The 14,405-nt window shown below is 38.8% G+C and overlaps 1 protein-coding gene across 2 annotated transcripts in view; it reads left to right on the top strand.

Annotated features, from left to right (window-relative positions):
• The window catches only part of LOC140465720 (F-box/LRR-repeat protein 20), a 135,508-nt gene that overhangs the window by 76,801 nt on the left and 44,302 nt on the right, over positions 1–14,405 (top strand). The gene's annotated exons all lie outside the window — the stretch shown is intronic.

The raw sequence follows: 14,405 nt of genomic DNA, 5'->3' as shown, positions 1-14,405 counted from the left end.
TGCAAATTATTGGGGTGACCACATATTGAACATCTTGGCATTTTCAAGATTCTTGAGATGCTCAGTGCTTTGAGAAGAATTTGGACAAGAAAGCCAGTGATGTTAGAACTGTATTCTGTTTAAATGGGTGACACCTTATTCTGAAACTGGAGTTTGTACTAAGGTTTCTCTCAATTTTGCTTTGAGATCTGAAGTCTTGGCTAAATTTTCTTTCTTCTCCCAACCTTCAAAATAAGGTGGTGGCTGCATTTATTAGACTCCTACCAAATTAAACTAGTACAAAACTTCATCTTACTATTAGAAGCTTCTAAAGTAGATGAGGAAAGGCCAGAAAAAATATATTTTAAAAAAAGCATTTTGCATACGTTCTGCTTCTGATCCTGTTAGAACAAGAATATGTGGCTTGTCAGGGTAAAAAATAATGTAAACTGTGATCTTCAGTTGATAACTTGGAATTTGTAGATTGATTGTTCTTGGTAACAGATTTCAATTTGTAATTTAAGAGATCAACAACTGGTGGTTTGCATGTTGGAGGAGATTGACTGACTAAATTGGAAGTAGGTCTGATGGCAAAATTATACACATTTTGTATATTGATGCAATTTGCCAGATGTGGGTTTAATGAGAAACATGGCATTTTCCTCTGAACGTTTTTGCAATGTCATTGAATTTCTTTACGTCTTTTTTGTGTTGGATATAAAATCGGAAATAAATTCAAGTTACCTTCTTCTCCGCTATGTTTTGAATGGAAGATCATTTGACCCCTTTCTCTCAGCTTAAATTTCTTAAATTGACATTCAAATATCTCTTGTACTGCTATTGTTGCTCTTTCTATCCTGTTTTGCAGATGAATTTCTAACTTTTGTCCCTCTCTTTGGGTAGGCTAGTTTGTAGTTGCTGATTTAAAACTTTGTATCCTCTGCTATTTTACTTTGTGCCGACTTTGAAGTCCATGTGATTAAAAGGAGACTATCAATGTGGAAACAATTGAATTGATCGTGTGTATTGGGGGTAGTTGTATCTTTCAGGATTTTTGGGTCTGTCTTTGATATATCAATGTCCTGGATTTCAGTTTTAGGGGGCCATTATTTCAGTAGTTGCGAATGACATAAAACTTGAACATAGCAAACATTTGATGTGCATATGCTTCAGGAGCTTATGCACAGATACCCAATTGTGGAGAATATGAAGGTCTTTGAAATGATGAATGGGAGATTACTAGGGTGGTGCCATAGATGGGGTCTTCAGTTGAGTTGAAAGGCATGAGAGGCTGAGGTGGTTATTCTTTTGGAGCATATTTAAGAACATTTGAATAAAATAAAGAAGGTTTTTGATCGAGTAATTAGAAAAAAACTGGAAGATAAGGACACAGAAGAACTAGAAGAAACGAGAAGAAATTAGAAGATAAGGATACATATTCAAGCTAACTGGCAAAGAACAAAAGAGATTAACAACATTTCTTTTGATGGAGTGATTTGTTCTGATCTTAAATGCACTGCCTGGAAGAGTGATGGAGAGTAGACAGACAGGAGACTGAAAGAACACATCAAGTAAGAAAGTATCAGGAGGTGCAGAACTTGATGTTTCGGGGGTAACCCTCCTTCAGAGGGATGGAAGCAGATTGAGTAGAACAGGAAATGTTAGCGCTGCAGTAGGAAAATAGCTGGGGATTGCAATACATTGAAAAGTTATTCCAGAGGGCAAACGTGGGCTGAATGACTTCCAATACTATCAGATTCTAGGTAATGTTTTAGACTCTCCTCATCTAAACCTTTCAATGGTTTGTATGCTATGAGCTTTCCGTGCTCTGTCGTATCCCTGTGCCCACCACACAACCTTTGATTTTTCTTTGCATTATAAACCTTTCATTTCAACCAATTTCTTTGTATTTCATTAATAATTTTGCTTTTCCCTGTATCATTTCTGGTATTTTTTTTATTTTATTTTGGATGGCACTTCATGTTTATCCTGATTCTATGTTGTATTATCTCAAAGTGATGTTTGTACTCTACCTTTCTTCTCCTAGTCTATCAGCCGAAAGAAACATTTGAAAATACTAAAGCTTGCATATTTCCATGTAATCTGTAGGGTGCCAAGTATCTCACTTAGTGGGGTTAATAAGGGATGATGAAATGTTGAGTCAGTGGAACTTTTCGTGTTGAGATCTCTGTTTCTAATTTGTGTTCCTGAGTTTGATTCAAAAGCTCCATACAAGCTGGTCAAATTAATAGATGCTGCCAACCTAGAAAAGGCATTTGAGTTTGACCAAGCAGCTCAAACTACAAAATAATATGGCTGACAGGATGGAGTATGAAATTTTAATACTGACAAGTGTTTATGAATGCAAGAAGAGGAAAATGAGTGACTTGGGAATCGGGTCAGATGAAGTTGAGGAAGTTGAAAAGAGGATTTTAATTAATTTGTTGCTCCCTATGACTAATTGTTGCTGAGGGCAGCAAAGCAAGCAAAATACAAACTGGAGTCCTAGCAATGAAATCTGTGTAATCCATAGTCTACTGATCAAGCTGGCTGAATACTTCCTGAAACAAACCAAAATTGCTGGTAAAACCCAGCAGGTCTGTTGTCTTTTTGAAGGTGGGAGGGAAGCAGAGTTAAAGTTTAGAGTCTGGTGACCCTTCAGAGCCATGGAGCATTTCGTTCTGATCAAGAATGACCGGACTCGAAACATTAACTCTGCTTTCTCCCCCACAGGTAGTAACAAACCTGTTGAGTTTCTCCAGCAATTTCAGCTTTTGCTTGAGATCTCTAGCTTCTGCAGTTTTTCATTGTAGATTAGATTAGATCACTTACAGTGTGGAAACAGGCCCTTCGGCCCAACAAGTCCACACCGCCCCGCCGAAGCGCAACCCACCCATACCCCTACATCTACCCCTTACCTAACACTACGGGCAATTTAGCATGGCCAATTCACCTGACCTGCACATCTTTGGACTGTGGGAGGAAACCGGAGCACCCGGAGGAAACCCACGCAGACACGTGTGTAAATACTTTCCGATATTGACTGTCAACGCACTAAGAAGACATTTTAAGCATTTTGTATAGCTCAAAGAAAAGTTGCTAAAGTGAATGTTGGTCCTTTAGAGAATGAGAAGGGGCAGTTATAGATATGATGAAATGGCTGAGGCATTGAACAGGTACTTTGCATCGGTCTTCACAGTGGAGGAAAGTAGTAACGTGCCAGTAAGTGACGCAAAGACAAAGGTAGGTGAGGAGCTGGAAGTTATTACGGAAGAGGTAGTCTTGGGTAAGCTAATGGAGCTAAGGATAGACAAGTCTCCTGGTCTGATGGTATGCATCCCAGTGTATTAAAAGAGATGGCGGGAGAAATAGCAGGTGGACTGGCGGTAATTTTCCAAAATTCGCTGGATTCTGGGGCAGTCCTAGCAGATTGGAAAATAGTAAAAGTGACGCAACTGTTTAAAAAGGGAAGTAGACAAAAGATGAGGAATTATAGACCAGTGAGCTTAACCTCTAGTGGAGAAAATGCTTGAGTTTATTATCAAGGAAGAAAAAGCAGGGATCTCGAAAGAAATTGTCCTATTATACAGACGCAGCATGGGTTCATGAGGAGCAGGTCATGCTTCACAACTCTTGTGGAATTCTGTGAAGACATTTCAAACAAGACTGACAACGGGGATCCAGTGGATGTGGTGTACCTAGATTTCCAAAATGTGATTGACAAGGTGCTGCACATGAGGCTGCTATATAAGATGCATGGCGCTAGGGGTAGAGTATCAGTGTGGTTAAAGGATTGGTTGACTGACAGAAAGCAAAGAATGGGGATAAACGTGTGCTATTCTGGTTGGTAATCAGTGACTAGTGGTGTGCCTTGGATCTGTGTTGGGACCACAATTACTTACAATTTATATCAATGATTTGGAGTTGGGGACCACATGTATGGTGGCAAAATTTACGGATTACACTAATGAGTGGCAGAACAAAGTGTGCAGAGGAGTGTAAAACTTTGCAGAGGAACATAGATACATGGAATGAGTGGGTAAAGATCTGGCAGATGGAATGCAAGGTAAGTAAATGTGGAGTCATACATTTTGGTAGGAGGAACAGCAAAATAGATTATTAATTGAATGGTAAAAATTTGCAGCATGCTAATTTGGAGAAGGACATGGGTTTCCTTGTGCATGAATTGCAGAAAGTTGGTTTGCAGGTACAATAAGTAATTAGGAAGGCAAATGGAATTTTGTCCTTCATTGCTAAAGGGGTTGAGTTTAAAAGCAGAGGGGTAATCTTGCAGCTGTACAAGGTGCTGGTGAGGCCACACTTTAAGCACTGTGTACAGATTTGGTCTCCTTACTTTGGAAAGGATATACTGGCACTGGAGGGGGTGCAGAGGAGGTTCGTTAAGTTGATTCCGGAGTTGAGGGGGTTGGCTTGTGAGGTGAGGCTGAGTAGATTGGGATTATATTCATTGGAATTTAGAAAGGAGGATATTTATAGAAACATATCAATTCCCTTCATAATTTTGAGAAACTGTATATAGAGTCCCGGACATAAAGTTCTTAAAAGAAAGTGTTTGAGCTCCTGTGAGAAAGGGGTTAAGGTCCTCTTGTGATATTTGAGGCTGTACGAGTCTTTGCTCTTGGGAAAGAGAGTGGCTTGGACTGCAGTTCCATGTGCTCTGCTGCGAGTTTTTTTTTGTGTGGGTGTGATTCCGTCGTGAGGGTACGGCTGGTCTTTCCTTCGAAGCCTCATTTGGTTGTGGAGTGGTGTTCCTTAGTCCAGTTTCGACTGAGGCGCGGATGTTTCAGTGATCTTTTTGTGTGTATGCGCCAGGTGCTGTGGGTTTTGTGAAAGTTTGGGAATCTGGACCAATGCTTGTTTTTTTTTTCTGTCCCGCAGTGGTTGATTTGGAGTCTGCGGACATGATTTATTTTTGTCAGACTCTGGTGTGGATCTTTTGGGGCCACCACCTCACTTTTTTTTTTTGACTACTCATATTTTTTATTTTATAGATCATCACCGGGTGAAATGAATGGGGGGGTCACAAGTGTGCGTGTTTTTCCCTGTATTAAAATGAGAAGATTTTGGACCAGAGTGTCTCAAAAAAAAAATGAAATGTTGAAATTAAGGTTGTAGCTTGGGTCAAAAAAGGAAGTTTCAATTTAAATTGTACCATGCTGAGAGTGTTTGATGTTTAAATATTTTGGTTCAGAAAATCCTTTTAAGTAACTGTTTTGCCTTGTTTGAATTAGGAACTCAATTCAATGTGTTTGTGCTATGTAATAGGGCAGATTTTGTATTTACATTGAAATTGTACAACATTATGTCCTTTTTAAAATTATCAACCTTGTAAACTTTAAGCAAATTGATTGCCTTGAGCACCTGATTTGTTTGAAAATCTACAATGCCTATTTTTTTTTAAGAAAAAGTTGGGTTAGTGGTCATGCTTTAGCCAGAAGTGTATTGTATTAAAACATCTTTGCTACTGAGTTTTAATGTAGGATGTTCACAAAAGAGTGCATTTTTAGTTTGATGTTTTGTTAAGATTTTCTAGAGAATATTAAAACTTGAGGCTGGGCTGTTTAAATTCGTTCAATTATTGTTCAGACTTCATTGGTCCCCTTCGTATTGCAAATTCAAAGAATGTTGATCTCTACCTAAGTTGCCACTGCAATTCTGACTGTTTTATTTAGGAAGTTTCAGTTGGAGAACATGTATTCAGCATTTGTTTCCCACAAATATTTTAAATTTTAAATCTGAACTGAAACTGACTCTTTAATTGCTAAAGCACAGGAAATATTTTGTTTTCCTGCTGTTCTAGATTTTGGAAATACTTTTCCTGACAGCTTTCACATTAGCCAAGTATTAATTTGTTAAAGGAAAATTTTTGAATACCCTGAATGGGGTCCCCCAAGAGTTTGATTTTTAGGACCATTGATTGTTGTTTATAATTGACTGAATTGTTTAGGCTGTACGATTTAAAGTTAATGGATTGTATAAAATTTGATAATGTCATAAATAGTGAACAGAGTAACAGACTTCATGACGACTAAGAATGTTGAAATAGGCAGACACAATTTAGTGTTGTTAAATGTGTGACTGTCTTCATACTGATAACCACCTTGGCAAGGAAGGAATGGGAGAAGAAATGCAAAGATACTTCCAGCAGCTAACATCATCTCCCTAGAGTTTCTCCATTCACAAGTGAAGCACACCTTCAGACCACCACCCACCTCTCCACAACCTGATCCAATGGATTCAATCAGGTCCCCAGTCATGAGCATGAAAAGTGAAGAAGCTAACAACAGTGAAAAGGAGGTCTGTGTGCTTTTTGTCAGTGGCCTTCCTATGGGCATTTAAACCATGTTCTCTTTCGACCATTTAAAGGATATATAGGTTCATTGATCAAGCTAACATCGCAACAGCCCCTTAGCTTTGTTACATTTAACAGCACAGTGGGAGCAGAAGGAGCAAAGAATGCTATGTTCACCTAGCCTGCTGCTGCAGGAATCGTCCATCTGAAGCATCTCTGCAAGGACTGAAGTCTCATCAGCTTTAAGTATTTAACTGCACTTACCCAAGATTTCAGATTTCTCTGTGGAGTGATGCAGAAGTGGATTTTGTTTTCAGATTGGACTTTACTGAAGACTATCTTGGATAACTGGCTCATTTTCGCTCAACTTGGAGGGGATGGAGTGGTCACTAAGGACTTTGAATTTAAGAATTTTACTGGTGAACTTCTTCCCAAGTGGGAAGATCCTAGAAATTCTATTTACTACACAGACTCATATCTTTTGTTGTAATAAAGATTGTATGCTGTGCGTCAATAACATATATAGTTGTAAGAGTCTTGTGAAAGCTAGTAGTACCATTTAGGTGGTTATCATGAAATGATAAAAGGAGGAAATGAGAGTGTGTATAAAGTATGAGCTGGGAGGGTAAAAGTTAAGTTTTAGGTTGTGTAACGAAGGCTCAGCTAGCATAACTCTGACTAGATAAGAACTTGCAATAAATAATGAGGTGCTGGAGGCAAGGGTAGTGCGTTAATGAGGTGAAAAGCATTCATTATGTAAAGCCAGTTAACAAGTTTAAGAACACCTATTGTATAATGCCAGATGGCTTAATCTTTACTGTTGATGCTTGCTGATTGTAATGGTCACCCAATCAATATCGATATTGCCTTATGTGGAAGCTGCTTCCTGTAAGTGACAATATAACTCCTTAAGAATCTACTGTTCATGAAAAGACACAGAACCTGTATCTCTGTGCACATGGGCGATCATTTTCTCTCCCTACAAAGCCCAGAATAAAGATGGAGGTAAAGCCACACTGTGTCTGTAAGTGTTTGCTTTGACTGATATGGGATTAGGGAAACAGAATGACAGATAAAATAGAAATAGATAGGATGTTTCCATTGGTAGGTGAGACTAGGGCAAGAGGGCATGGCCTCCGGATTAGAGGAAGCAGGTTTAGAACTGAACTGAGGAGGAATCTCTTCACCTAGAGGGTTGTTAATCTGTGGAATTGCTTGCCCAGGGAAGTATTTGATGCTACTTCAGTAATTACTTTTAAAGGTCGATACTTTTTTGATAAATAAACTAATTAAGGGATAAGGTGAAAACGTTGGTAGGTGGGGTTGAGCCCATAAAAAGATTAGCCATGATCGTATTGAGTGGCAGAGTAGGCTCGAAGGGCTGACCGGCCTCCTCCTTCTCCTAGTTCTTATGTTCTCCTATCAGTGGTCTAAGTTATGAAACAAGACTGGAGAAACATAGGGATTTTTAGTTTTGAAGAGGAGTGACGGAGAAGAATGTAGAGCAATAGTGTTCTTGAAGTACCTTTCCATACCATCTATTTCAAATAAAGCCAAGATGAAAGGTAAGCATATAGATATAAAAATAAGTAAAGATTTCCTAGATCTATTTAAGGCAGTTTTGTTTGAGCGATTTGAGCTCTTGTGCAGTAATAAGCTAAGATGGGCTGTTATTATCATCATCAACACTTTGGGATTTGGAGAATAAAATGTCTTTTTATGCAAGTTTCTTGAAGGATGAGACCATTTGTAAAACTTTCTATTTCTGAGCAGAAAATTCTTTAATATAGCAAAGTTATTAATTATTTTGAATAACATTTTACCTGCATAGTACCTCTGCCTCAGTTTGAATTGGGTAGATCTATGGTATTAACGTCATGCATCTGAATGAGCTTGCTGTGCATAAATTTGTTTTTGGCATTCTTGCATCAGCCTTTCTGTCATGAATTCAATGTCTGTACTTAAAATGGAACAACCTATGTAAACTTGTCTCAGTAATCATAACTATCTCCCAATAATAACATTGTAAAGTCTTTGTTTGAAACCCCTACCTTTCAGCTTATACTGAAATCGAATGATAATGCTATAACAAAATTACACATTTAACTGCAAGGTTTGTAGCTCAGGTTGAGGTTTCTGGTGTAGGTTTGCTCGCTGAGCTGTAGGTTTGATATCCAGACGTTTCATTACCTGGCTAGGTAACATCATCAGTGGTGACCTCCAAGTGAAGCGAAGCTGTTGTCTCCTGCTTTCTATTTATGTTTGTCCTGGATGGGGTTCCTGGGATTTGTGGTGATGTCATTTCCTGTTCATTTTGAGGGGTTGATAGATGGTATCTAGATCCATGTGTTTGTTTATGGCATTGTGGTTGGAGTGCCAGGCCTCTAGGAATTCTCTGGCGTGTCTTTGCTTAGCCTGTCCCAGGATAGATGTGTTGTCCCAATCGAAATGGTGTTTTTTTTCCCCTCCGTGTGTAGGGCTACGAGGAGAGAGGGTCATGTCTTTTTGTGGCTAGCTGGTGTTCGTGTATCCTGGTGGCTAACTTTTTCTCCCTGTTTGTCCTATGTAGTGTTTCTGGCAGTCGTTGAATTTTATAGGCGACGTTGGTTTTGTCCATGGGTTGTACTGGGTTGTTTAAGTTTGTTAGTTTTTGTTTGTGTGTTGGTGGGTTTGTGTGCTACTAGGATTCTGAGGGGGTCTTAGTCTGGCTGTCATTTCTGAAACTACTTTGATGTATGGTAAGGTGGTTAGGGTTTCTGGCTGTTTGGTCTGCTTGTCATGGTTTGTTCTTGAGGAATCTGCGGACTGTATTTTGTTTTTGAGTATCCGTTCTTCTTGACTATGTTGTATAGGTGGTTCTCCTCTGTTTTGTGAAGTTTGTCTGTGGTGCAGTGTGTGGTGGCTCGTTGGAATAGTGTTCTGATGCAGCTTCGTTTGCGTGTGTTGGGATGGTTGCTGGTGTAGTTAAGTATTTGGTCAGTGTTTGTCGGTTTTCTGTATACGCAGGTTTGTAGTTCTCTGTTATCCTTTCAACTGTGATGTCTAGGAATGTGAGTTTGTTGTCTGTTTCTTCCTTCTTATTGAACTTTATACCTGTGAGGGTGTTGTTGATGTTAAATGTCTCTTCTATCTTGTTTCGTTTTGTATTTTTACTATTTCATTTTACTATTTCACTATTAAAAATTTTCAAAAATAGGCCATGGAAGGTCTTTTTAAAATGGGGCTGGAGTGATAACCACGTGACCAGTAATTGCCCACTTCATCCAAAGGCTACTTGGTTTTCATCTCCTCTGAGCTCAGTGAGAGTAACCTGTGTTTCATGGTCCAAGGCTACTATCAGCAGTTAGCTCTTGGGGTCTCTCTGGTGTTGGGATTCAGTAGATTTGGTTTTTGGGATTGTGTGAAGTAAAAACTATTGAAAATGATTCAGAAGTTTAACATTTTGCTTGTTCCATTGTTTCTAATTTTAAATGTATGCTTAATGATTCTAGCTAGGTTTTCCACTTCCTTTGTGTTCCCCTAGCTTATTCTACAATTTTGTACCAAGAGATTCTGTTTATCCAACTGCATTCAGTATTGCAGGTTTTTTTGTTTAATTTCTACCCTCTTTTTTTTTTCAAAAAATTAAAAGTTGGAATTTTTATAATGTGGAAAACTGGCACATGTATGGAAAATGTGCCTTTAATTATGAACTTTTGAAGAGTAAAATTGTAAAAATATTTATTTCTTGCTGAATAGGCATTTAACCTTCTATAATATTTCCTAGTTCTCAAAATTTATATACAGAATAAGTAGCTCATATCCAGTGTAATCAGAACAGACTCCATAGACCATAGATCATTGGAATTAATTCAGAAAGAACTATCTTGGCCTGATCTTTAACTACATAATGATTATCAAAGGGATCTTTTAAATCAAAATTGAGAGGAGATATTAAATTTTAAAGAAAGATCTATGGTATGTTTTCATCTGAACACCAGTGAGAGTGAATCTGAAATCATTGTGACAAATACTTTTGGCATTTCTTGCACAGGTTAATGACCAGAGAACAAGATACCAAATAGGGAACCCTCTTTTTATTACTAACAGAATAAATAGTCTGAGAAATTCTTATTACTCTGAAAATTTCACATCATTATGTTCCTAGTAAGGCTATTTGTTGAGTTGCTACTGTATTGTGAAATGGGCTGTGATTGATAAAATGGAATTACTGGATGTTTATTGCTGCAAAGTGATGAGATCATGAAGTTTCTTGGTTTGGCCCATATGAGATGTCTTGTGGTGTAAAAGGTTAATGTTATAGCCTGTACAACCCACATCCCTGAGCATTTCAGATCGTTTCTTTTCCATCACCTTCCTCTTCCAAATTTACTATTGTGGTCAAAGTGCTGTTGCTGTTTAATTCTCAGCTGGACTTCAAAGATGCTATCTTTTGGGAATTTTGCAACTGGATGGATGAATGTAAAATTTTTAATATCGTGGATCCTCTCATCTTTGAGCTAAGTGGGGGCAGATCTATTGCATTGTTCATTGGGACACCAATTATCTCTTCAGTAACTACTTTGCACAACTCTCCCTATACCATTTCGAATGCTTCAATGTCCTCTTGTCTTTTTGTTTATTTTCCACTCCTTTTTCTTTTGCTCTCTCTATATGTAACTTGTAAACATTTCTCAGTGATTTCTATGATTCTGTTTGTCTTAATCCTTGTCTCTAAAAGGTCTTTTGTCCTTAATCCTTTGTCTTCTGATGTTCACCTTTTTGACAGCTCTCTGCGAATTTATTAAGTTTTGATTTTTGCCTTTTGAGAAACTACTGAACATTGTAACAAAATGGCAGGATCTGGGTCATGACATTAGATGGAATTACAGGGTGTCTAGGAGCTGTGGCACACAAGTAAGAGGAAGGTTGTGCTTTGGGAGTGGACCTGAGTAGTCTAAGTGACTTGGTAGAAATTATGGTAACTTTTTTTGTTTTGGATTATTTAGTGTGGAAATGGGTCCTTCGGCCCAAGATGTCCACACTGACCCTCCAAAGAGCAACCCACCCGGACCCATTCCCCTACATTTAGCCCTTCACCTGACACTATGGGCAATTAGCATGGCCAATTCACCTAACCTGCACATCTTTGGACTGTGGGAGGAAACCGGAGCACCCGGAGGAAGCCCACGCAGACACTGAGAATGTGCAAACTCCACACAGACAGTTGCCCGAGACGGCAATTGAACCCGGGTGCTAACCACTGTACCACCGTGCCGCCCCATATTGTAGGTTCTTTAGGTGTGAGGGCAGTTTAGTATTTCACACTTTGCAGCGAATGAATCTTATAATAGTCCAAGGAACATTTGAAAATGTGGCCAGAGTCTGGGAGTTGACTATAACCTGCTTTGATTAGACCTTTTACCTTCCTAACTTTGTTCATCTGGTCCGTGATATTGAAGTGAGCATACAGAAACAGTCTATGTCTGTGCGTACATAAACCCCAGTGATTCCAATAGTCTTGGGGGAGGGGGGGGGGGGAGAAAACAATTAGGTTGGAAGGAGGGCTGCTTTGTGTGTTGACTTTGAATGGTGGATCAGACTGTGGTACATCTGGAAGTGAAAAGTTAACCAGTAGGATGGAGGTTAAATATGGCTGAGGAAGGCGGAAAGAGATGGAAAGGTGGATAAAGGTGGCAGAGCGAAGAGAGAAGCCAGTTTGTGTATGTGATACTAATTGATTAGGGAAGAAATTCTAGGAGCCTTTTCACGTCAGTGAGTTTTTTCCTTAAAAATGTGCTGTCCAACTTTCCTGTATGTTTGATTGTCAAACTGCGAAGTGAGACACAATTTGGCAGCCAAAAAGTATTTGAAAGACCTTTTTGTGCTGGATTCTGAACAATGGCTTTTCCTAATCTGTTTATGTTTGATCAAATCCACACCAATCATGCTACACATTTTGAGCAATAACATACTTACCTTACCTTGCATGACATTACATCTAATTGTGGATGTAACAATACTGAAGTATTGTTCATTTGGATTAGAATTTAGAACGTGTTATGGCAATCTGATGTTTGTACTTTTGGTTTCTTTTTTCTCTAAAAGAAATCCGATCTGGAAAATCTACTCGAGCTTGTCCTTTCCATGGTTTGTCTGATTGTGACATCCAAGGACATGTTTGGTTGTGTTGTAAGCTCCCAGTACCTGTAGTTATAAATAGAACAGGGCTGCATCAGTTGGCAAAGGTATTTTAAATAATTTTGTCAATTTGTGAAAATATTTCTTTGGTGGCATGACAAAGTTTTGTTGGACTAGTAACCCAGAGGATGGGTAATGCTGCACAGGCATGGGTTCAAACTTCACCATGGCAGCCAGCAGAATTTGAAGTTGGTTGAATTGAATTGTTTTTTTTTAAAAAAATCCACTAATGGTGAACGTGTTAGCTGACATTGTTGTAAAAATCCATCTGGTTACAGATGCTTGTTTTAAGGAAGTAAATCTGTCGACCTTGCCTGGTCTGGCCTGTATGGGAATCTAGATCTGCATCGACGTGGCTGACCCTTAAGTGCCCTCTGTCCTGGCCTTGCCAACCACTCCATTCAAGATCTATTTAAAGTTGGATTTGAAATGCTGTCCTTGTCAGCATACCCACATCCCATGAAGGCGTGAAAGAGAAAAGAATCTACAAAAATGCAAAATATCAAACTCAACCAAATGTACTATCTATTTATTCTTGTTCATTAGCAAAGTGGTGGTTGGAATTGAGGGTTATCAGGTAGCAGTTGGTCACCACTAACCTTCCCTGTTTGAGGGATGTCAGGCATGCTTTAGTCCAGATCTCGACATAACTTTGATCCAAATATGGACAGCCATTGAATTCTTTTGGTTAGAGGAGAAGGAGTGCTTTGACCATCAAGGCAGCTTTCCACCACTTGTGGAACTAAGAAATCCTAACTGACACTAATGTGGGTCAGAAAACCAGCTGTCCTCTAGCTCGATTCAAAGCTGCTGTATGAAAGATAGTTATGGTTGTTCAAGATTAAACTCCTTGATCCTAGTCTACTGTTGCAAGACCCATCTGTCTTTAGCTGTTTCTTTCATGATCTTCCTCCACTGCAATGTTTGAAGTGGGAATATTTTGAGTGGTTGGATAGTATTCAGTTAAACTCTCAATTCCTCGGATAATTTGGCAGTCGGTACCCATATATAGTATTAACATGAAACCATTCAAGCATGAAGTGACGAAAAGCATTAGTTTCACAAGTATCAGACAGTGACCATCTTTACAAAGAGTGCATAACCACCCCCTCAAAAGACACTGGTACAGTGGTCTTGCCGTATTGCCTTGTTCTTGATTAGTTTTGCTTGTTCCACTTTAGAAGTGGAATATAAGTGCCATGATGAAAGCTGTGCAAACTGAATTGAACCAGATTTGAAAGAGAGTGGCCAAGAATGCAAACACAATTTAATTATAGCAGGGCATAGATACTGTTTGAAAGAATACTTTCATCTTTCTACCAATGCTCCACTTTTGCCTTTCAGCAATTGCTGTCGAAACTTCCTGCTATTGTGTTCACATAGGGCGTGGTCTCTGCGGAAACTTGAGACATTGCGAATGAGACAAGAAGTGGGTTATTCTGTTTAAAGTTCGACATTTAGCCACATAAGAATGATATATAATTTTATGAATCAAATGTGAGTTGACATATTTGTTTCTAAAATCTGGTAATCAATCCCAGCTTTAATGAAGTACCAACTGGTAGAAAATTTGTATAGAATAAACGTAGGCTTTAATAAAACTCAGCACGTAGCAAGTAATTTAATGCCTGATGAACAGTTAATGTTATGCTGTAAATGATGAATACAATCCCCAGTCCCTAGACTGAAAAATAGTGGAAGTAATTTTGACCTGATTGTTTCACCGTCCATCTATAATATTCTCTATAAAAATGTATAATAGAATAAAGGATGCTTCAGCCAAGAGCTAGCATCAAGAAAAGCTGGCTCCAACTGTTGCTAGTGCTTGTCACATACCTTCTTTCCCCTTGTAACACAGGATTTTGTGTTGTATAACTACTCGTGAGCACAATGTGGAGAGAGCACAACATGGAATTTTCTGTATTTAGAGATT

The sequence above is a fragment of the Chiloscyllium punctatum genome, chromosome 42 (genome assembly GCF_047496795.1).
Source record: "Chiloscyllium punctatum isolate Juve2018m chromosome 42, sChiPun1.3, whole genome shotgun sequence".
Lineage (NCBI taxonomy): Eukaryota > Metazoa > Chordata > Chondrichthyes > Orectolobiformes > Hemiscylliidae > Chiloscyllium > Chiloscyllium punctatum.
The sequence above is the reverse complement of the archived record's forward strand: the minus strand, read 5'-3'. Positions and strand labels throughout refer to the sequence as shown.